Below are 25362 nucleotides of genomic sequence, written 5' to 3'. Positions count from 1 at the left end.
GAACCAGGTTTCTGTCACAGCACAGACATCGATGTTCTCCATATTGAGAAGGGCCTCGAGTCGTGCATCTTGAGATTGAGACTTCTGGCATTGAGCAGCATTACCCTTAGTTTTTTCCTTTTGGTGTTCTAGGGTGGTAGGTTTAGAATTTGAGCCTTGCCTAAAAAGGCACTATGGGGTGGCAAGAGCCTTTGCCAATATCCGGAAGCCCAGGGTGACAGGTGCAAGCCGTCCCTTGCGAAGCAGCGTGGCTTGTCCAGCATGTCATCCCAGGCAGACAGACATTGGATCCCCTTTGAATGACACCAGAATTTAAGCCAATTATTAAAGCTGATCATCTTATCACTGTATTGTGGCATCATTCTAGGTGAAGGTAGGATACTGCTCAAGGTCAGGGTCATACCTGCCTGGGTTACATAATCAGAGAGCTCCTCGGCGTCCCTTTCATGTAGTCCAAGGAGGTACGTCTCAGGTCGTTGACACCAGCGTGGACAATGACTGAGTCGTACTTGTACCTGCTGTTGAGAGACCTGAGTGCTTGCGTTATGTGGCGGATTCTAGCGCCCGACAGGCAGCTTACTGTGACCTTCTCCTTACTCAGTCTGGTGAGCGGGACGTCAGTGTGTCTGACTATGGAATCACCAATGACAAGTGTGTCTGGCATTTTGTTTGGCCTTAAGGGCTGTGACTGTTTGACACTCTGACTGTGTGGTCTATGTGTTGCATGTGTTGGGTCGTGAGGTGGTAGTTGTTTGGGTGTCTGCTTTGGTGGCCTCTGCTGTTTTGGTAAATTTTTGACCAGAGCCTCCGAGTATGTCTTTGTGTGAGTATGTGTATGATTTGAAGTTGTGATGGTACCATGTGTGACTGAGTATGTATTGTGTGTGGTTGCCTTCTCCTCCTGTCTGGTCTTGCCAGTCCTATGTTGAGAGAGCTCAGCCTCCAGTTTGGCCGTATAGTTGCATCTCTCGCATGTATTTGTGTTTTGTGGGAGAAGGAGAGGATTGTCTGTGTACATGAGGCAATTGTAACATTGCCTCAATATTCCCAGGTTCACCAGTTGAGCTGGAGAGGACACTAGCAACTGATCCCTCGACATACTAGAAGTAGTAGATAAAGAACTTTCAAAGGACTCCGGGGGAAGTGGGTTTTGGGCTGGTGGGGTACTATCTATAATAAGAGTGCTTTATCAAGGTGCAAGTACTGTAGGAGTAAGTGCTAGGCTTTACAGATAGAGAATAGTCTACTTGGGAATCAAGTAGAGATGAACTTTTCAGTTATAGGATATGCTGGTTAGATCAGCAGTACAGTTTAGCGTGTTTTATAGCAGGGGGCTGAAGGGAGCTAGGAATTGGCCCAAAACGACCAATGGACTACTAGTTTCTGGCTGAAACTTCACCAAATATTGAAGTTAGTTGCCTCCAAACACTGCTCCATTTATAGGGGAAGCTAAGTTTGTTAACAATTTAAGACATGATGCAGTTTTGGGGAGTAAGAGCTTCATCTCTTGGTTGACAATGAAAGATATAGATTGTCAGGACATAATGAAGTGAAGTTACTCACAAGCCAGAATGGTACTGTCATGATATGCTTTGTTCCTTTAGTACAGAAATAAAAAAGAGTGCTGCAACTGAATGTTGCTGAAGTAGCAAGAACGTTGAAGGGTTTATAAACTGAACTGGTCCATTCGGTTGGTCTTTTCAATGTATACATAAAATGGCTAAGAGTGAACATGACCAATTAAACAGAGAGTCCGCATGGCTGCTTGGAAGCCACTGAACCAGCTAAACATCAGTTGTATAAAATTAATGGCAAGGCAGCTGATATTGTAAATAAGCTAGAGTAGATAGGACAGCATTTGTTTGGAATGAAAGACAAGGCAAGAAGGTGGATTTTTAAGCTATATAATGTAATAGAATGGGAGGATGAAATGAATTTGATGAAATATGTTAAAAATGAGATGGCAGAGTGGAATGTCTGTGTGACAGGCTCCCAGGGAGTAGCAATAGTGAAACATGTACCACGGACAGAGTCTGAAATTAAGAAAGCAAAACCATTTGCTTTGGAAAAGACAAATGCAGAACCTGTGGCAACTTGGGAAGAAAATTGTCCATAATGAGGGGATTTTGTTGGTGGGACGTAACTATTCTGTAGTGAAAGTGAAATTCTGCCTGTGGGGTGTGTGTGTGTGTGTGTGTGTGTGTGTGTGTGTGTGTGTGTGTGTGTGTGTGTGTGTGTGTGTGTGTGTGTGTGTGTGTGTGTGTGTGTGTGTGTGTGTGTGTGTGTGTGTGTGTGTGTGTGTGTGTGTGTGTGGGCGTGTGTGTGTGATACAAAAATTTAAAAGCAGAAGAAATTGAATGAGTATTATTCTAGAGCATTTTGAAGGTGCCTTGCAAAAATACAGTGTTGGCCTTTGATAGTCCTGGTGAAGCCATTAGGGAAATAAGAGAATTATCTGCTGGAATAGCAAAAAGAAAGAAGAAGCAGAAAGATTGTTGAATTAAGAGAAAAAGGGGATAACTGGGAGAATACATCAGATTCAGCTAGACATTTATATCAGATTAACCTGAGAAGAGATGTGCATATATCCTTGGTATCCCAGGAAAAGGATGGCAGACTATGCTGGTAAGTTCTGTGTGATGGTATAAACTGGGATACTTTAGGGATAGCTTATGTTAAAAGCAAGATATAAAAGCTTTATCCAATGAATAAATGTGAGGGCAAAAATGTCTTCAACATTACTAAACATTTTCTGTACATAAGTTGTAACTTATTTTTTACTTTTACAGTCTGAGTGCAAGGTTTGCCTGGGACTCTGGATCAGTAGTCATTTTTCAGATAATAACTATGCTCATAGGAGCCTAGATTGTGCATAGTATTGGTTAACAATATGCATACACTGAAACTGAATTTAGTGCAAAATAAATGCTCCTTGTGAATCTAAGCATGTTGAATTGTTGGTCATATGATTAAGACAAAGTGTTATAAAAAAAAAAGATTTATACAAATTTTGTTTAGCTGTTTAGGTATTGGGCAGATGTCTGCACATCCAAACCATATTTAATGTTTGACATTACAGTTCCCTAGATGCATTTATGGTATACTTTCTTGATGTTGATGCATGCCTTTTCTCAAATTTAATAGAATATCCCCGGATTTACTAATAAGCGACTGTTTAGGAGCAGGATGGCAGAGCGTCATGCATATTAATAAGGCGTGCTGCCCAAGCTCCTAGGCTTACATGGAGCGTGTAAGAGTACAGGGGGCGTGTCTGAGAGCAGAGCTCTCAGAATAAACACACCCCTGCAATGTAGAACAGTAGAAAGGGGTATGCAATGAGCGAGACCGCTCACAGGTGACCGCATATCCCCACCAACAGTCCCCCATGTGTACAACAGCAACAGCACATATAAATAAAATAAAGAAACCCTTTTTTTTTTTTAAATCTGACTGAAGCTAACCGTAGGTGCTCGGGTGTACCCATCGCTCGGCTACAGTTAAAGCAGCTTAAAAGGCTGAAGAGGATAACAAGGAAGATATATGCGAATGAAGCTCAGTAATAGTGTAGTGGGCAGAGCATTCACCTTACGAGCAGGCATTCCCGGTTCGAATCCCACTGCAGTGCATTTTATTTTACATGGCAAAGCATGTTATGACCAATATTTTTGTTGCATAACCCACTAAATAATGTATATTTATTAACTGGAGTACTGCAGTAAATGCACATGTGAGGTGTCAGTGTCATAATGAATAAGGCACTAGTAAGCAGGTCTAAGCACAAATAAGCAGTAGTAAGCATATTTAAGCACTAGTAAGTGGCCTTAAGCCCGTTTGCTCGGCGGTAAGCAATGTCTACACAGGCTAAGCAATTCTAAAGCTATCTCTCTGTAACCGGATGTAACGGCATATATGCAGTGCTTACCATTGTGCAAACCCACTAACAACTGCTCAAAAGTGCCTTAATCACTCTGAATCCAATGGCCCTTGTTCTGCCTATCAACAAAATAAACAGCCATGCAAGTCTCAAACCCAGGACCTTATACAACATAGTCCCAGTAGTTATCCACCAAGCCATCACAGAAATGCAGACAAATGATGTAGTAGTAAACATGTCCTCACCATAGTATAACCAAACTGAATCTGTGAAAGGCATCAGTATACAGTCATATGTTCCATAACCCAATACATAACATAAATATGTGAACTGGAGAACAGCAGTAAGCCCAGAAGTGAGGTGTAATTTTAATAGAGTGTTGAAGTTCCCAGTAAAACACAAGGACCACACAGAGTGTACGTACACATCAATCAGGGATACCACGCATACATATAAGGTGTAATGAATAATAACACAATGCCAAAAAGGCATTATAATGAAGGTCTAATGTAAGCAATGCGAAGCATTGCACAGGCCAGCTTAGGAGGTGTAAGCAATGTGTAGATCAGCTAACTCTTTGTGCCCAGTGGTAAACCCCTTTAAACAATGCCAACCTTAGGTAAGCAGGTTTGCCCATAGCTTAGCCTTTTCAAAACCGGCCAATCATGGAAAAGTGTGGGAAATCGGCCATACTTAAACCCAAGAGGCGGGAATACAGCTCATAACTGATTGTTGCTTCTCCTTGCAGGCACTATGGCAGTGAGGGGAGAAGGAGTGCGCTTCAAGGTCATAGCGCTGGTGCATCCAGGAGTCCAAGGTTATGGCAGGACTCCTAGTTAAAGACCATGCACAGAGACTGCTGCAGGGCCAGTATCAGGGCTCCCAATATAAGGCGGAGGCCTGGGATCATCTCACCTGTGACCTCACCAGTGCCAAAGGCATACCCCAAACTGGTGAGCAGGTCAGGCACCTCTATGCCGACCTGAAGCGGTGGAAGGGGGGCCTCTTGGAGGAGTGGCTCCAAGAGGCTAGAGCATCAGGGGATGTTCCAGACATGTGTAAGTATCACCCCAGTATGTGTATAATAAGTGCCAGCTCAGGTATATCGTGGATAGGTATGGCTAAATATTCCTCTTATGTTCCCCACAGCTGCAACGGAGTGGGCCGTGAACCAGGAGGCCAACATCTGCTGCCTGGCACAGTTGCAACACGAGGCAGGTCAGTAATACTCATGCTTTTACTGTCATAGGAAAGAAAAATAAAAGTAGTAGTAAATTAATTACAAGTATAAAATCTGTATTGTTCAAGGCAAGTACTGCATACACTAGAGAATATGACAGGAAGAGCCTCATATTGTTTGTATGGCAATAAAATATCCTGACAAAATAGGTCTAACTGCTGGACTGCATGTGTATATTCTGGAATTATATGGTAATGTAGACTTGCAATCATGTAATAATACTGTAGTATTATGCACCATAAATTGCATGTGTACAAATGCCTGTATATGACAGGTGTAATCCCAGAGGCCATTTAGTACAACTGAGAGACACATAGACAGTAAACAGGGAAAATGCAGATGGCAAAAACTGAATAGCACATGCAACTGAGATGTGAATTGTTGTTTTTATAGCACCCACAGCCACGGTTCAAATACTGCCAGTGGTAGTAGTCTGCATACAGAATCATACTCCACAACTGTACAGATATGTCCAGAATATCTATTAAAGTGGCCCATATCTATTGACTATCAACCTTGTCCCCTTGAGAAATCAGTGGGATGATCCCAGATGTATAGGTAGCAAACAGGATATACAACTGATTGACACACATCTATGACAACAAACCTGGCACACTAGCAACTCTCCAGTACCTTATGTGACTAGGAAGCCACGTATGTCCCATTTACAACCCAACTTGTTAAGCTGTGGTCAGAGTGTGTACAATAACAGAGTGAGATGTATGTGCATAATAGTAATGTGGAACCTGGTACTGTGTGAGGGAATATTCAGGTAGTGCTAATAAACATTCCTCCCACAGGTCTGTCAGATACCAACACTGTGCCCAGAAATACAAGAATGATATGCAGTTTCTCTGAATAATGAGGTATTACACATCACTGTCACCCACACTGTCCTACAGCATATAACTGTCTAATTAATCTGTATAAGCGTGTTGTTATACAAGGTCAGAATGCATAAGCACAGGGGGTTAATAAGACAGAAAGCAGATTGGAGATATACAGCAATATCAATATAGCAGACACAACTGTGATGGACAGTGTTTAAGTTGTAGCAGACACAGCCATGATTTGAATCCTGGGAGTGGAATTAGACTGCATACAGATTCATACCCCACAACTGTACACATGAGGCCAGAATGTCCAGTATATGTGCCCATATCTGCTGCCTGTCCCCCTGGTAAGTCTGTGGGATGATCCCAGATGTGTAGCCAGCAAACAGGGAATACAAGTGATTGTTAACCATCATGAGAACACATCTGTCAATATAGCAACCCCAGAAACTGTTAGGAGAGTAATATTTGAAGTATGGCCTATGTACACTCCCATGTTGTCAAGCTGTGACCAGAGTGTGTACAGTAACAGAGTCAGATGTATGTGCATAATACGATTGTATAATCTGGAACTTTGTGTGGCAACAGTCAATTAGTGCTAATAAACATTGCTCCCACAGGTACTTTGGATACGAACATTATGCTGAGAAATACAGACCAACATAACATATACTGTTACAGTCCACTCTGGTATTGTAGGGAATTGTGAGTGTTGCAGTTTCTCTGAATAATAAAGTATCACTGGTCACTGTCGCCCACACTGTGCTACATAATATAACTGAGTAAGAAAGCATGTATATGTGTGTGTCAGGTCACTAAAGGTGGAAGAGGGCAATAGTCTAGATATGTCCAGGCACACCAGCATGTGGTCAAGACATGGCTAGAGTCTGTGCAGAAAGAGTTGGATAGCATAGTGCAAAACATCAACCCGAAATCCGGGAGTATGTGTACAAACAGTTAGTCAGTGTTAACAAACATTCCCTCCACAGGTATACCAGGTAAGAGGTGTATACTGCAGGTAAAACTGGTTCATGTGCAATGATGGCAACAGCCATATCACTGTCCAAAACAAGGCTCTAGGGTAGTGTAGTAAGACTTGTAAGGTACAGATAGCACTGATTAGGAAAGTAGTGTGGACTACAGGAATATACTACTTGTTAATTGACATCTCCCCCCCCACCTTATCTCCAACAATAATCAACATACCCACCCCAACTGGTATGTACTGACTCTGATAATGTCCAATTGTTTGATAAATATTTTAATAGTTCCCGTGCATGTGCCATATTGAATTATTCCAACATTGTTGGCATAGTGCCATCAACGTACCTGCATGCTGTTCTTGTTACCACTGTAGTCCCATATATTCATGTGTTTTGTTTGCTATGCAACTGTTCCTTATCTGGTGTCTGGTTTAATGGGAATATCTATGCATGCTGTTATACCTAACCCTGGAATGTGTTGACTATTACTAACCCATATATGATGATGAAATCTAAACACTATAGCACGCTTGGGAAGGCCGGTCCCAGCAGACCCACCTGTCCCACCTCAGCTGACCGAGGCACTGGGCACCAGCATGTCTGGGACCCAACCCCGGACCTCCCTGTCCATTAGCCCTGCACCACCTTCGGGTGGAACTATCTCTGCAGATGGGGCTCGCCACCCCCAGGAGTGGGTGAGACAGGCACCAGTCACTCATCGCCAGGTTGGGGTCGTGGTGCGTAGAGCAATCAACGAGCAGTTCAGTGATCTTCTACTCCAGCTCGAGAGCAGTGTGTCATGATTAGAGAATCAGCCTGGCTCTGTGGCTTAGCCCCCAGCGCAGCCACCTTTGGGGCTGTGAAGGTGCAGTGGTGACTGCCTATGGGTGGGGACCTCAGTCCCACTATTACCACTAGGGGGCTTGTGGGCTTCCGATATCCCAACATCCCTCTCCAGCAAGGTGTTTTCCCCCCACATGTGTCATATACTGCCCCTGTATGCATATTGTGTGTCTTGTCTGCTAACCTACCCAACCTACCTCCCCAAATATACCTACTACCCCTCCCCAACATCCCACTCTCACCTGAAAAAAAGGGCAATCTATTCCCACAAAAAAATCTCACCCCTTACATAGCTGTCCATTTCACACACCTGTCAACTGGACACGTAATTTGGTCTAATTGGCATCACAACTTATTATTGTTGTCCTCATCCCTCTCCCAGGGGTTTGAGTGTCCAAATCTACCTCCAAATTCAGTGTATATGCACAGCTGTTGCTGTAGAGGAAATTGGCAGCTATGGACCTTCCCTACACCCTTCCGGCACATTCCTAGCTATTTTCCCTACTGTCTTTCCCTCTTTGTGCCCCTTTTTATCACTTTCCTATTAATCCTTTTTTCTTTTCTTTTAAAGAAATTAGCGCGGGGGTAAGCGGGAGTAAGCACTTTTAAGCAGCAGTAAGCGGGTCTAAGCCAGTTTGCATGGGGGCAAGCAATGGCTACATTGGTTAAGCAATTTAGAAGCTGAGTATAAGAAACTGTAACCGGAAGTTAGCAGTGCTTACCTCCTCACAAACCCACTTACAACTGCTTTAAAGTGCCTTTATCACACTGTATCCAACAGCCCTTGTTCTGCCCAGCAACAAAATAACCAGCCTCTGCAAGGATCAAAACGTGGACCCTGTGCATCATAGATAAAGTGATTTTCCACTAAGCCATACCAGATATACACAGCACTCATGATTGCAGAAATATATCATCCAGCCCAGTCATTCAACAGTACAGAGAATGTAGTCCAACATTTAGATATATGTGTGTGTGTGTGTGTGTGTGTGTGTGTGTGTGTGTGTGTGTGTGTGTGTGTGTGTGTGTGTGTGTGTGTGTGTGTGTGTGTGTGTGTGTGTGTGTGTGTGTGTGTGTGTGTGTGTGTGTAAATATATTCATATCTAAACAGATACAACATATCCATATATATATATATATATATATATATATATATATATATATATAGAAAGAAAGAGAGAGACATATATATATATATATATATATATATAGACATATATACATATATATGAATATATATGAACATATATTCATGCGAATACCTACATCAACACATATATATGTCTACATCTATATGTCTACATATACATAGCAAGTTACATATATGTAAGCAGATATATATCTATGTAGGTATATACGGGCATAGTTATATATATATCTATATGCAGATATATATATATATATATATATATATATATATATATATATATATTTATATACGCATATAGGTATATATGGACATACATGTGTAGATATCAATGGGAGATTAACTAAATCATAAATGTCTACATGCACCATTAATGGGGTTGAGAGGCCCCAAACAATATACGTCTTGTACGAGTAGGTATACCTACCCCCCACAGCCAAACATGTGTGCCCTGCAATACACTACCAACTGTTGCAGATCCCATAACCAAGTCCTGACATGACATGGGCACAAGATGTTAACAGTACTGCATCCCATCTGTATGATGTCAGGCTAGTATTGGTAACATATGCAGTACAGTCTGGCTCCCATAGGAAATGTAAAATGTGGAAACTATCAACATCCCCAGGATACATATACGCAGACACATTATATATATTTTATATATATATATATATATATATATATGTATATATATATATATATATATATATATATATATATATATATATATATATATACAGTTAACACCCTAACAACTGAACAGTGGATGAGACACCCATACAAATGACATTCGTTGCCTGCAACATATTCCCACAGAGAGGCCATAGGATTAGACACTACACACAGGTTTGCAGAAATGGATTACATTTAATTGTGTACTATTACAAATGTATATGCCATGTCATACAGCTGTTCAGACACTGACATGCATATAAACAGAGTAATGCAACTGTGAAACTGTTTTACTACTACAGTAGACTGGAAAGGTCCACAACTGTTGCTGTCCTGGCCAAGACCTTCAAATCATACAATAGAAAAGGATACCACACAATCAGCAGTAAGTGATGCAGGTGTATAGTCCAGCAGCGTCTATCTACACTCTGTACACAATCACTAGGTGGTACAGACGTCAGTTGGCCAAATGGGATGTAACTGTTGCATAACAAGCCATAACTGACACCATCACAGGCACACTGGCAAACAGAACAGTCTGTATGGCTGGAGGCAGTAGGCTTGCAGTAACCCACATTATGTAAGTAATGTCAAGATAGGTGAAATGTATGGTACTGTACATCCAGATACCTTAAGGCAGCTCATCCCCGATACTCCCACATGTAACAGCCTAGGTTATGTATGGTGCATCCCCCCAGACTCAATAATACAGGGCCATATACCACTGTTACATACACTGGCCTCTGGAGTGCATATGGGCACACATATATTGTGTAGGTAAAGCCCACACATATATGGCCTCAGCCCCACCATATGTGTGTGGGATACAACAGCAGTGGGCAGGAATGGCAGTGTGGTATATGTATATGTGCATATGTATCACTATCTGTATATGTGTAGACATATAATGCTCTGTATATGTATATATCTGGGTGGGTATATGCATATCTATGTACATATACACACCCATCTATATATGCCGATATGTACATGTGTAATTCTCTATTTAGATATCTGGGTGATCATATGTACATATATATTCACCATATGTCCTGAACATGGGGTGTATCCCTACCTCAGCCCCTATAGTCCCAACTCCATAGTGCAAGGAGATGTCAGGTATGTATAACAGGTATATTAGTAGACTATTGCTACTGTAATAGGGATTGTCTTCACAGACATGGTGTGTGTGTGGGAGGTCACATCTGCTTTTCACATGTGTGCCATTGGCTACTGACAGACACCCTAAGGACATCATAGTAAAGTACCGCTGCAAGCACATAATGCTCCTGTGGACTACAGCAGAGATATTGGTCAATAGATGTGGACATTCTGACACACTCTGTACAGTCCAGAGGTATACACAGAACTGAAAAAAATTACATGGAGCTGCTTACTGCTTGGTGATGGATTTGCAGTGTTCTTATGACACTCAGTCTTGCTGGCTGGATTCTGCTAAAATTCAAAGTCTGATTATATTTGCATTCACAGTCTGTTGCATACAGAAACTTGCAGAATATACACTGATGAGAGAATATACTTTGCAGCATCAACTTTAAAGAGCAGTAACAAATAACTTTTTATAATAAATCAAACGAAACCACGTTGCAGCTTAAAAGTACTGTTCCAACTTTACTTCTCATATAGTACAGATGATGTGAGAGATATAACATTTACCTCAGAACACCAAATGTGTTCCTACCATATCCCTAAACAACTGGATTTATACAGCTCTTTATATACTCGTTTTAGTCATGCATAAACATATTTTGGAGAATTGCTTATCCTGTAGAAACAATACTAAACTTCCTTGTTTAACAATGTCTTGTAAGAGACCAGCTTTTCTGACAGTGTGAATATCCTGTAACAGTGTCCTGATGTCCATGTAGAAAAACATATTTTTGAGGAAACACATTGTCCTGTATTCTATTTGAATCTGTGTATAGAAACATGTGTTCTTATGTCAATGCTGATAAGCATATCCTGTTTTTATGAAGAAAAACATATTTTTGAGAAAACACATTGTCAGAGATCAGCTTTTCTGACAGTGTGAACATCCTGTATTTTATTTGGATCTTTGTATCTTGTGCCATCCTGTTTTTCCATGCATAATAACATGTCATTGTTCTTAAAAGCAGATTTTGCATTTTGTTCTTGCATACATCCTGTTTTGAGTCAGTAAGGGAAAAGTGTCCATTCTTTAAAAGCAGATTTTGTATTTTTGCTCTTGCATACATCCTGTTTTGAGTCTGTAAGGGAAAAGTGTCCATTCTTTAAAAGCAGATTTTGTATTTTTGCTCTTGCATACATCCTGTTTTGAGTCTGTAAGGAAAAGTGTCCATTCTTTAAAAGCAGATTTTGTATTTTTGCTCTTGCATACATCCTGTTTTGAGTCTGTAAGGGAAAAATGTCCATTCAGCAGATTCCTTTTCCAAGCCATGGTAATTTAGTATGGATGCTGATTACATATTACTAAACTCTATTTCTACATTTAAGCAAGCTTTATCTTATACATTATTTATGTTGCATAATTGCAGCAAAATTACTTTCAACCTTAGTATATTGTTGAGCACACTCTAACAATTCCGTCTTTTTTATTTTAAACTAGAGAAATAAATTCAGCATTATTTGGTAATGCTTTTTCATTATGACAATTAACAACAGTAACTTGACTAGCTTTTGCTAAGCAGACTTTAATACATGTAAATAATATGCAACCAAGCATTACAATAACAATAAAAGAAATTAAAAATACAGTGATTTTTCCTGTCCATCCTGTAAATAGATTACTAAACCATTCACTCCAGTCATCATTCCAGTTTTTTCTAGTATGTTGAGACACTTGTGCAATCACTTCTAAATGTGCTTTTGCAGATTCTGTTTTGTCTGGAATAAATGTACAACACTGTTCTCCTATTAAAGCACATGTACCCCCTTGTGATGCTAATATGTAATCTAATGCCATTCGATTTTGCAAAACCATAGTTCGTATTGCTGTCATTTCGACAGTAATGTCAAGGACTGCATTGAAAGTGGCGTTTGCCAATACCTCAAGTAGTTTAGATAGTTTTCTCAGTTCCCAGATGGCTTTTGCAGCCCCATACCAAGGGAAAATACCTGCTCCAGAGATTACATCATCTCCTAAATCCATATCTTTTAATTTAATATAATCAAGATTTTGATGATATATACGTGATGTATCTAAGCACACTCTAACAAGAACCCCTTAGTGCAGAACATGTGGACCAAGCCAGATGATTTGGATGTTAACAGCCATGTAGATGGGCATAACACATAACAACTGGTATACATTCGCCCTCATAGGTTATGCATTTGCACACCCCTGTCTGTCCTGACACATACTAACTGCTGGTACAGTGGTGCCATGGCCATATACTACCCACTAGATATTGACATACATGTGTACAGCATCCCACCACTCCATTTGACATACATGACTGTTAAGGGAGGCCCGGCAGCAGTGCATCTGGCAAGTATCTGCACATGACATCTCACTGGGTAAGTACACTAAGCTGCTAGGCATGTAACAAAGCACTGTGCGGGCTACAGGCAGACTGGCTCAACACTGTCCTACATCTCCTATGGGGGAATGCACATGTACCTGCATATATAGCAGGCTCTACAGGCATGTTACAGCACAGGGTAAAATACACCTGTGTGGAAGTGCATCACCACAACCAATGTGAACACAGCCACATATGGTAAGTTAGCATAATATTACAGTATATGAACTATCTGTGCAACACCATCCTCATATGTGCCACTCACACACTAACCCTACATATACTGGGCTGCTACACAGTGTGGTCTGATGCCTGTCTGTGGTATGGGACATGTGTGTATGGCCCTACAAACATGTAAGCCAATACGGTAACATACAGTGGAGCAGCATGTAACATCAGATAGGACGGGGCCTAGAACAATGACATCTACCACAATCTGTACACAGGCCAAGGTACATATTGACAATACACACACTGTCGACATTCACCATAAGTACACAGACCTCAGTACTGTGCAAAAAAACACATAATGTCCAGGTTATGTCATCAAATATAACCCCTACTGTGCATAACGGGTCTATATTAGGAAACTGAAAATCCATTTGAGTGAATCAAAATTGAGCGGCACGTATAGCACGAACTACGGTAACGGTGAATGTTCAAAACCGCGAAACACGAAATGTCAAATAGTCATGGTTGGCCCATCTGCGGTATAGCTCCATAAGGTAAGAGTGCGATAGTTATGGACCTTAGGGTTAGGGTGCAGGTTAAGGTAAGTGCATAGATAGGTAATGTATGTAAGGTTTAGTGTAGGGTTAGAAGAAGGGTTTTAAGTGTATGTGTGTGGATTATTTGTTTTGTTTGGGTATATGTCTCTAGGGTAAGTGTGTGATAGTTACGGACCTTAGGGTTAGGGTGCGGGTTAAGGTAAGTGCATAGATAGTAATGTATGTAAGGTTTAGTGTAGGGTTAGAAGTAGGGTTTGGTTAGTGTATGTATGTGTTTTATTTATTATGTTTTGGTATGTGGTATGTAGTGCACAGTGGTGTTGGCTGACTATGACAATTCGAGATTTGAAATTTCATGGTTTAGGGGGTTCAGCATATTTGTGGTTCAGGCTATGTGTCGGTGTTGTGGTGTTCGCTCAAACGGGTTTTTGATTTCGTAATATAGACCCATGCATAACGTGTAGCAGTATGATATCTCACTGGCTTGTCCATAGGTTCATAGGTTGGTACTAGGCTATTGGCCCTGGGGCCTATACAAGCCTAGCCATAACAATTCCCTGGATATTTATTTCCACAATATTTTCTTTCCTGGACCCCTGTCTAGCAGGGCGACTGACGTGATCTGCAAGGTGAATTTCCTATCTCCCATCCAATCATCACACCTCTTAATGCATGACATATGTACAAAGGTTGACAGACTTGTGGCTGGAAGCACATACACAGGGCCAGCATACATTTACTGTTGTAACAGGGTTTGTCGCAACATATGTCCTATGAGGGATATGAGGTCAGTGACTGTCACAGCTTTCACCATCTACAGACTACAATCCTCACACTACCTTCTGCAGTTCACGGATACATCCTCTGTGGGTAACACATGAAACCAAAGGCACCACACACACTACCCAGTCTGCAGATGACCCTACAGATGGGAAGTCCTCATAATCATAGAACTGACATGACAGGTATTAATACATGTAGGACAGCCATATCCGCACACATCCTGTTAAACCAACATTACTCCGAATGCACTATAGCAGCACTTACAGTCTGTAGTTAGGTCAGGCACATCCCCATCCTGTGTGTTGGCCTGTTTCCACAGTGTATGCTGTCAGAGGTAAATCCCCAATCCATCTGAGATGCTGTTTGCCAAACAGCAGATCAAGATCCTGCTCATAGTGAATGGAAATGCACAACACCAACATGATGTTCCTAGATATTGGATTGTGTTTCCATGCAATTGGCTATGGGAATGATACCACAGCTGTTCTACATGCAATCAGCTAGGGGAGGGCTACAATTCATGCAGAGGCCATCAGCTGATCTTGAGCATCACTTAAAACGCACATGTTGCTGCCAAAGCAAAGCAGGTGTAGGTCTCCACATCCACCAGTGAGGGAGTGAGAGAGGCAGACAGAGGCAAAGACAAGTCAAGGAGGGGTGGGAGAGTAAAACTTAAGCATGTTTGTGTCATACACCTACCAGCAGAGGGTATCAACCCCCTGATGGCTATGCAGTGCTATCACAATTCTATGCAGTTATTGGATGTGCTACATAAGTTAGCTGTTGTGGAGTCCTCAGAACATATATGTGATGGTGAGTGACATCTGCAACAGGGATATGGTAGCTATACAGTAGGTAAAGTACACATGCCTGTCCACATGAACAGGTGCCAGCGTATACACAGCCACACTCTCGCAGGGACGCACACAGATTGACACACTTGGCAGGGCCAGGGATACAGCTCATCACTAGTGAGATTGCAACAACACATTACTGTGCAGGTATCACATACACCACACGGGTCATACGGAGGTTATATGGACAAAGGGTATGGGGAGGTGTCTGACATCAGACATCATGCTTCAGCATGCCACTGGGGGTTGTAGTGAGTGTGGATGTGATCATACACATCATACAACACACACACAAACACACAGGGTGCCAGTACTGACATGCATGGGTGCATTTCTGCACAGGTATGTGGTGGTCGACTGTGCCAGATGGCTATACAAGGCTAGATGAAGGGTATACCTTGGCATCAGACCACATGAAAATGGTCTGCAATGTGGCTCAAAGCTGTGGTTTCAGCATTTGCCCACACAGGTGGGTATTGTATCCACCATCCAGTCACCTAAATGACTATTGCATGTGGCCAATGCTCTGCACCGCTTGCCATGTATGTGTTCCTTAGTCCACGACATGGACGGTGTCTGGGATGTGCACACCTCCCACATGCATGTACAGTGACATGTGGAACTGTACCTGGGGTGTCGGGCCCATGTTGTGTATACAGATTATCATCAGATGTGCCAGTCTTGGCCACCTGTGGCAGGAACTGGTGGTGGGTAGCAGGTTAACCCTGCACCTACATTGATAGCATGCCAAGGGCATACCCTGGTGTCAGTAGCATCTGTCTATACAGGGCATGTTTTCAGGCATGGTATGTCCTTTGTGGGTCACATGTGATGGCACCACAGGTGCTGCAGGTGTCCAGTGGGGAACATGGGGAAGGTGCACTGTCTGCATGTATTTGCCTATTGGACAGATGGACAGGGTGCCATGCCCTCTGTAGGCAACTGCAATCATTCCATAGTTACTGTCAGTGGCCAATATGCAGTGTACTACACACATATTGGCTGTTGCCTCGGCATGTGTGTGTGTACGTGTGTGTGCGTGTATGTGTGTGTGTGCGTGTGTGTGCGTGTGTGTGTGTGTGTGTGTGTGTGTGTGTGTGTGTGTGTGTGTGTGTGTGTGTGTGTGTGTGTGTGAGACATGGATTATAAGTGTGCTCTGGGTAATACTGAGGTTGCTAACTGTGATTGCCTGGCCTTGATGTCACATGTATGGGTATGGATTTGCATCCCAGCCTCCCGGCTATTTCACATCTCTTATCCCTGTACAGTGGACATTGTGAAATATATTAGGGCCGCCATATAACAATTTGCAAAACCCACTCCACATTGGGCCCAGGTGTCACACACTCACACCCACCTCCACACAGGATACGAGTTACAAACACACACACACCTGTCACGTCGGGGAGTAGAATCCTTACCTAACTAGTTTATTACATTACAGCACTATGCAGTTATAGTACATGCCACAGAGATTACTGGAGTACTCCTTCCCCAAAGGTGTATATCACATTGGATGACATCAGCAGGCTTGCCAATATATTACATTTGAATTATAGTGAGTGTGGCTAGGCTAAAATGCATTGCTCTGTACACAAACAGTGACACACACAAACCATCCACAACTGCCACATGTGGGTATAGAACCACTAATAGAGGTCTAGATCACACTACAGCATGGAGCTGTTATAGGACACACCATGGGGATTATTGGAGAGCTCATTCCCCAAAGGTGTATTTCACAATGAATGACATTAGCAGGATTGCCAAAGAAGGGCATTTGAAATGTACTGAGTGTGACTAGCCTAAAATGCATTGCTCCCTACACTGACATTGAAACACACACAAAACATCCACAACTGACACGTGTGGGTATAGAACCCCTAACAGAAGTCTACATCACACTACAGCATTATGCAGTTATGGCACACACTATGGCAATTACTGGGCTACATTCTTCCCAGAGGTGTATTTCTTGATGGATGACATCAACAGCCTTGCCAAAGTAGAGCATACAAATTGTAAGGGGTGTGACTACCCTAAAAAGCATTGCTCTCTACACAGACAGGGTCAGACAAACACACACAGTCACACACACTTGCCAAATTTGGGATAAGTGCACCTACCTAATTAATTTATCATATTACAACAGTACACAGGTATGGGACATGCTACAGAGATTACTGGGCTAAAACCTCTCCAGAGGTGGATTTCTAGGTGGATGACATCAGCAGCCTTACCAAAGTAGGTAATTTAAACTGTAAGGGGTATGACTACCCTAAAAAGCATTGTGTTCTACACAGACAGGGACAGACTAACACAGACACACATAGTAATCAGGGCTGGGGTTAGAACTCCTGCCTATTTTATCACACTACAGCAGTACACAGTTATGGCACATGCTATGGAGATTACTGAGATACAACATTCCCAGAGATGTATTTCTAGGTGGATGACATCAGTGACCTCACCAAAGTAGAGCATTTCAATTGTAGGGAGTGTGACTACCATAGAAAACATTGCTCTCTATACAGACAGAGTCACATACACACACACACACACACACACACACACACACACACACACACACACACACACACACACACACTTGCTAAGGCTGGGGATAGAATCCCTACCTAACTATTTTATCACACTACAGCATTACGCAGTTATAGGACACGCCACGGAGATTACTGGGATGCAACCTTCCCAGAGGTGTATTTCTAGGTGGATGACATCAGCAGCCTTACCAACATAGAGCATTTAAATTGTAGGAGGTGTCACTACCCTAAAAAGCATTGTTTCCTACACAGGCAGACACACACACACAAACACACAGTTGCCAGGACTGGGGTTAGAACTCCTACCTAACTAGTTTTTCACACAACAGCTGCATACAGTTATTGGACATGCCATGGAGATTACTGGCTAAAACTCTCCCAAAGGTGTATTTCACAGTGGATGACCTCAGCATGCTTGTCATAGTGGGGCTATGGGGAGGGCAGTGTGTGTGCATGGGCCATAACTCATTCATCTAGGGGTTGACATACCACATACGGGCACAACCTGGGTCATATTTCACTGGTGCGTGTATACAGCTGCTAGATGACTACTTCCTTGTACAGTCATGTTGCACAGATGGCATGTGCACCACATACCCTGTAATGCTGACAGATACCAGTGGCTAGTATCTGCAGTGAGTGACATCTGACTCTCATGTGGTTGTGGCCCTTTGGCTGTGTGCTGGGTGGGACATGCCTGGATGGCTCCTTGTCACAGTCACCCTCTTCCACACATCTATGTACGTCGACCTTTGGCTTATTATAGTGTGTTGTCCTTACATATATGCCTGTATTCCTATCGACTGTGTGTGCAAAGCATGAGTGGTGCATACTGAGGAGTGTCTGCACTAACATCTGTGGCTGCCAGAAATGTCTGGTCCACTGGTGTTTGCAGACATGTGTGTGAGCATGCCCAGTATGACCTTTCAGTATGTTGTTGACTGACATTGCCTTCATTTCTCTAAGTGTGTGGGTATGCCCAGTATGGCCATCTGTATTGAATGTGTAGATCGAGTCCAGGTAGTTTGTACTGCAGTGCTGACTTTTGTGTTGGACACCTACAAGTAGCATGCAGTCTCTGCAGGGTATCCGTCGATCATTTGGCATTGACTGTTACTATATTTCTGCATAGGATGGGGGGGCATACCTGACTATTTCTACATTTCTACACAGCATTGGGGGGGGGCACACCTGACTGTTACTATATTTCTACTAGGATGGGGGTACACCTGACACTTGTACACATTTTCGAGGACTGTACTGGTATGTCGGGTACTCCATTTCAGTCTGTAGTTTTACCTATCGTGCTGACTAGAGGCATACCAGTGTACTACAGATCTTAGCTTTTAATTACCTGCATATTAGTTTCTGACTTCCTACCCTTCAGAAATGACATCCCACTGCCTGAGCTGCTGTAGTCTGTCTGTGTAGGCCTGGTGGGGGAAGGTTACCCATAGGCCTCATCCAGAAGCCATAGCACAGCCTTTGTTTGTGTTTGTCTACACCTGTCCTGCTGGCTGTGACTGTTGTTGGGTATGTGAACCCCCCTGACTGGCATGTGTGAGTCACTTACCTTGTGGGTGTCCCAGTATTGAGGGTGGTGCTGCAGGGCTGCCTACATCAGATGCACATAGTGCACTCCCTACACATGGTTAAGCACAGGTAGTGTAATGTTTGGCATCCCTTTTACTATATGTGAGAGTGACAGAGAGGTGTTATTCCCTGGGTCCCTCCTGTGTCAGGTCAGTGTATGTGCTATGTGTTGCCTCTTTGCCAAGTCCAGGGCATACTGGGCACGCCTCCTTCTGCCTACTGGGACAGGCTCATGTTGTTCCTCCTCTGAGTCACTCTGTGCCTGTGCAGGCCTTGGCAATGGTGGGGGGCTGTGTGGCCCTGCCCTGTGCTATTCCTGCTGCAGCTGTTTCCATAGGATTATATTGTGTAGCATGGCACATACAAGGACAATTTAGGTACATGTATCTGGTGAGTACTGCAAGGCTCCACCGGATGTGTCCAGGCACCAGAAAAGTAACTTGAGCATCCCAAACATACACTCTACTATAATTCTGGTCTGTGCATGTGCCTCATTATGGAGTTCTTGTATGGGTGTGTGTGCATTTCTGATGGGTGTCATCAGCCACGGCTCCAGTGCGTATCCAGCATCCTCAACTAGGTGACCGTCAGGGATGTCCCCATTGGCAAATCTCTGGTACAGCTGCGTCAGATGCCAGATGTGGGAATCATGATAGCTTCCAGGGCAGCCAGCACACACATTCATTGTTATGCCCTGGGCATCTCACATGACCTGGCAGTTGATGGAGGGGAAGCCCTTGCAGTTGATGTAGATCCTACCCTACTCACCGGGTGATGCTTTGATGCATATGTGCATGCAGTCTATAACACCCACTACCTCAGGGTATTCTGCTATTTGGTGGAACAGTTGCATATTGCTGGCCAACGTCTCATGGGTGTTGGGGAAATATACGTGCTCACTGACATGTGCTGACATGGCATCCAGGAAATGGTGGAGTACCTTGGATGCTGATGCCTGTGAAATCCCCATCATATCCCCAGTTGGCCTTTGGAAGGTACTTGTAGCTAGTATTCGTAGGTCTACACATACCTTGGTATCCACTGGGATGGGTTCCCCTCTGTTAGTTCTGTGTCAGGTGTGGCTGGCACAGCCCAACAATTTGCTGTAGGAGGTCCTTGTCCACCCTATAGAACTCCACTATCTCCAGCTCATGTAGCCCCTGGTAGGTTACCCTGGGTCTGTACACTCTTCTCTGTCTCCTCACTGTGGGTTGGTCGACAGCATTCACATCCTCACCACCCTCAGCCTCTTCCACAAGCTGTTGTATGATAGCTATTGCAGCCCCTATAATTTTTGTGTTGTGAGTGTTAAAAGTTCCTCGCTTGTTTACACCGGTGGTGTAGAGTGTGGGAAAAACCAGAGGAGAAGGTGTTTGCTTAGTTTATAGTAGTTTTCTGGGCTGGGCTGCTGCCTGTGTAATTGGCTGATTCTGATAATTTCACCTGCCAGCTAAGCTAGTCATCCTTGATTACCTTCCTACTGCTGTTTTCCCTTTCCATTGCCTTCCTGTTTAAGCTCGGGTGCACGCTGTGCAAACACAGTGCTCAAATGTGCACAGTGCTGCTATTTCCTGGTTTAACTTCTTTTTTCTTCTTGTAAAACCTGATGTGTGGCACGCACACCCACTTAGGCTTTGTAAAGAGTGCTAGGCAGATTTAGACACACTCCATAGCTTAGCTGTGCTAAGCTAGGAGCAAACCCAAGCCACAGGGCTCGAATCCGCTTACAGTATGCCTGACACACACACCCATGATGTCACCTAACTCCTAGGCTTGCACCAAGCTATTCCTACTCTTACACTGTTGGGACCTGGCTCACATGCTGGGGAAAACTGGGATTCACTATCCTTCCCCTCATTTGCATAGGATTGCCTGCTAATGCATAGTTACATGTCTCACACTGAGCCTCCCCCCCTTAGCAACCACTACTCACTGGCCATGTTGTCTTCTGCCTGCCATTGACTTGCATGGCAGAATGCTGATTTTAGTTAGAATGCTTAATTTAGGTTCATTTTGTTATTTTTTTCCCGATCCCATTTATGATGTGTGAATTATGTTCTTGTTTTTGTATGAGCAATGGTTTAACTATTACAACTATCAATACATGTCTGTGAAAACAGTGAATAAAATTTTAGGAATGAATACTGGACAGTGATTAAAAGGGTAGATAATAGACTACAGTCATACAGATCATGCCATATGGCTCTAGGTAAATGAAAATCACACATCATACTATACTTATAGTGCTTCTGTTTGAAGGAGACAGTAATTGTTAATGATGTATGGTAACAAAATGTATAGTAGCTTTGGTGATTTAACTAGATCACTAAATTTTATAAAGTTTACAATTTATTTATCTCTCCCCATTTGGGTGCCCCCCCCCCCCCCCCGCTGGCCACCAGCTGGCTAGTGCACTGTTTTACCTTAAGTGTCTCTGGCACTATCCCCCATGGATGGGAAAGTACCAAAGGTGGGTTGGGAAGAGGAAGTAGAGTGGACCAATTTGCACTGTCACATAAACTAGCCCTGCAAGTTAATGTCAACCTGTCTCATGATTATGACATCATCCCCATCATCAGGGATGTGTCCTTATCACAGAAATAAACCTCTCCCTCCCACCTGGAATGGATGGGCTGGCTAAGGCACTCCATACCCTCCTAACCTAACTCCTCCAGCATCTGAGTCACTAGTTAGTTTCAGGTCACCTTAGTCTTAGTCAGGTATCCATCTCTGCATGTCAGGGACACAAGGGGAGAGTCATAATTTATTAACTGGATCCACTTAGTCATGCTGGTTCATAAGGTTATATAGTGTGTTCTGACATCCATGATGAATTAGGCATATAGTAAAAGTATATACCAATTGTGCAACAGTGTTATGCTGATCTGATAATTTTTCATAAAACTGATGAACTTAGAAGGATTGTGCAAAAAACACTGGATTATTGCAATCACTGGATGGTGAAGGTGATGTTGTAGTTGGAGCAAGGGTACAATGAAGATAACTAGAATATTGCTAGAATGTCAAAGAGCATCAAATAAATATGAATGGTGATGGACTGAATGGAGCTTTAACTAAATGCTGAGAGCAAGACAGATATATACATTTGTAACAACAAAGAAAGTTAATTTAAAAATTGTATATAAAATAACAACAAACACAATGCCAACATGTTCATGGCATCATGGGAGGAAGACTATATGTTCACAATGGAGCTCTTCACCTCCTGTGTCCCTTTTTATCATCATTTTGTTGACAATTTGTTCCTTATTTGGACAGGTAGTAGAGAGAGATTGGCAATTTTTTGTGAACAGTTGAACAGGGCCACTGGTTATTTGAAATTCACCATTGCTTCCTCTCAAGTCAGGATTGAGTATTTGGATGTTTTTATACAAAGGTTAGATAACTGAATGGTCAATACAGGTGTCTTTAGGAAATTTTGCTATAGAAGCACCTTACTCCATAGGTGCAGTATGCACCCGAACTATGTCTTTAAGAAGAAGATTAAAGGGCAAGGTGTGAAGGCATCCAGACTTAATGCATCTGAGGATGGCTTTCACTCAGAACTGCTAGAGTTGAGAGATAATTTTCTTGTAAGGGGTATAGTATAAATGAAGTGGATAAAGTGTTAGAGGAGATACCATGACTTAACGGGGATTTGGCATGCCCATACTTCTCATCCCAAGTAAGGAATGATACACACGTGACCCCATATATTGATCTGATGAGAGTGATATTACAACAATAACAGAAATCATTAGGAAAAATTGGGGTGTATTAACGGTGGACCCTAAGTTGAGGCAGATAGTAGGGGATGTTCCAAGTTTTTTGTATAAAAATAATTTGAATTTAAAAAAGAATGTTATGTTATCCTAAGGATGTTTCAACGTATATACCATCTGATAGCTTTTCCACGACACCATGTAGTAGATGCAATTTTTGTGGGAAAACTGACAGCAGTGGCCAGTTTGTCCATCAAGATACAGGATGTAAATTTGTGTTCAAATCTTCGGCTGATTGTTTAACACAGCATGTGGTTTCTTTAGATTACTACAGAGTATGCGGGTCATACTATGTAGGAAAGACAGATCGACTGTTGAAAGATAAGATAAGGGAGCATTTATATAACATCAGGATACACTATAGTAACAATGCATTATCTAAACATATTAGACAAATGGATGATCTACATATTTTACATTTTTAGTCATGGAGGTCATTACACCCAGCTTACATCAAGGAGACATAAGGAATTTTACTGAAAGCAGAGAGGTATGATGGATTATACAGTTAAGGGCATACCAAGGTAAAGGTCTTAATGGGAAAGCTCCCCTTAAACCTATTCTAAAATCTAGAGGTCTTAATAGCAACTAACTGAGAATATTGATATATTTATATATATATTTATGTTAATATTTGTTATTTCATAGTGAATATATATATATATATATATATATATATATATATATATATATATATATATATATATATTATCTGTTGATTTGTTAAATGTATTTGAGGATGTGTTTCACTGTTTTATGGAGAGTCCACCAATTAATGTGATTTATTTATTTATTTTTGATTGGCTGGTGGCTTAGATTTTTTTGAGAATTATGGGACATGAATTTTATGGTCTCAAGAAGCTGATAGTGAAAGCGCTTACCTCTGTTTTATCATCTTTGATTAAACATTTTATTTTATGGTTCCTTGCACCTTGGTTTGTTCCATTTCTTATATTTTAATTTAAAAACTGCTTGAAAGTTTTTTGCATGAGCTTAGTAACAAACTAAGAACAAGTTAGGATGGGTGGAATGGCTTGGAAAAGATGGCAGCACACATTCTTAGAGTAATATTATGGGCATGCTTGTCTGTTTTACTGATAAAAAGCTTTGGGGAGTAAAGCTTTGGGTATGGGGGATCCAAAACCATTCAGATTATCACTAATGTTAAAAAGTCACTAATCTTAAAAATCACTTTGTCACACTTAATTAAACTCACTTACTTGTCATAAAAGACCCTATTGAAGCTGCTAACAACCTTAATAATATCATACTGTGCTTGCAAAACAAATTCTTTCTCTTGGTACAAAGGCTACTTAGACCTCATAAACATGACTGGGTATCTAACGAATTCAAATAGCCCCTCAAATTACATGATGAGGCATGGCACACTGGAAATGCAACCCTTCCATAGATTTCCAAGCCAAATATACCTCACTGTGCAACCTAACCAAGCAATCCATCCTCAGATCAAAAATCGACCACTACCAAAACAAACAGATCACAATTTTAGCCATACCTAAATGATTATGGAGAGAGATCAACTTTTTAACTGGTTGAAAACTGCCATGCAACTCCACTGCCCTGAATCCCTGTAAACACCACCACCACATACAAACCCTCATGCACCGACTTCCTCAATGACTTCTGCAACCTGCCACACATCAACAACACAAACCTACCACTCCCAGCGCTCCCTCTCCCCCCACTTTAAATTTCACTGTTATACTTCAAAAAGATTAGAATCAAAAAGACAAACACAATTGGATCAGATACAAATATACAATTCCCCCAGGCTCAGATAACCTAGCCCCTTGGTTCAGTCACCTTTTTAAGGACTTCATTTCCGGCGCTCTCACACATGTATGCAACCTCTGCTTAACTAATAAGATTATGCCTCTGATGTGGAAAACAGCAATAGTCACTCCTTTTCCAAAACTACCCA

Source organism: Protopterus annectens, chromosome 5.part0 (assembly GCF_019279795.1).
Source record: "Protopterus annectens isolate FY-2018-M chromosome 5.part0, PAN1.0, whole genome shotgun sequence".
Taxonomy (NCBI): domain Eukaryota; kingdom Metazoa; phylum Chordata; order Ceratodontiformes; family Protopteridae; genus Protopterus; species Protopterus annectens.
Note: the sequence above shows the minus strand (reverse complement) of the source record.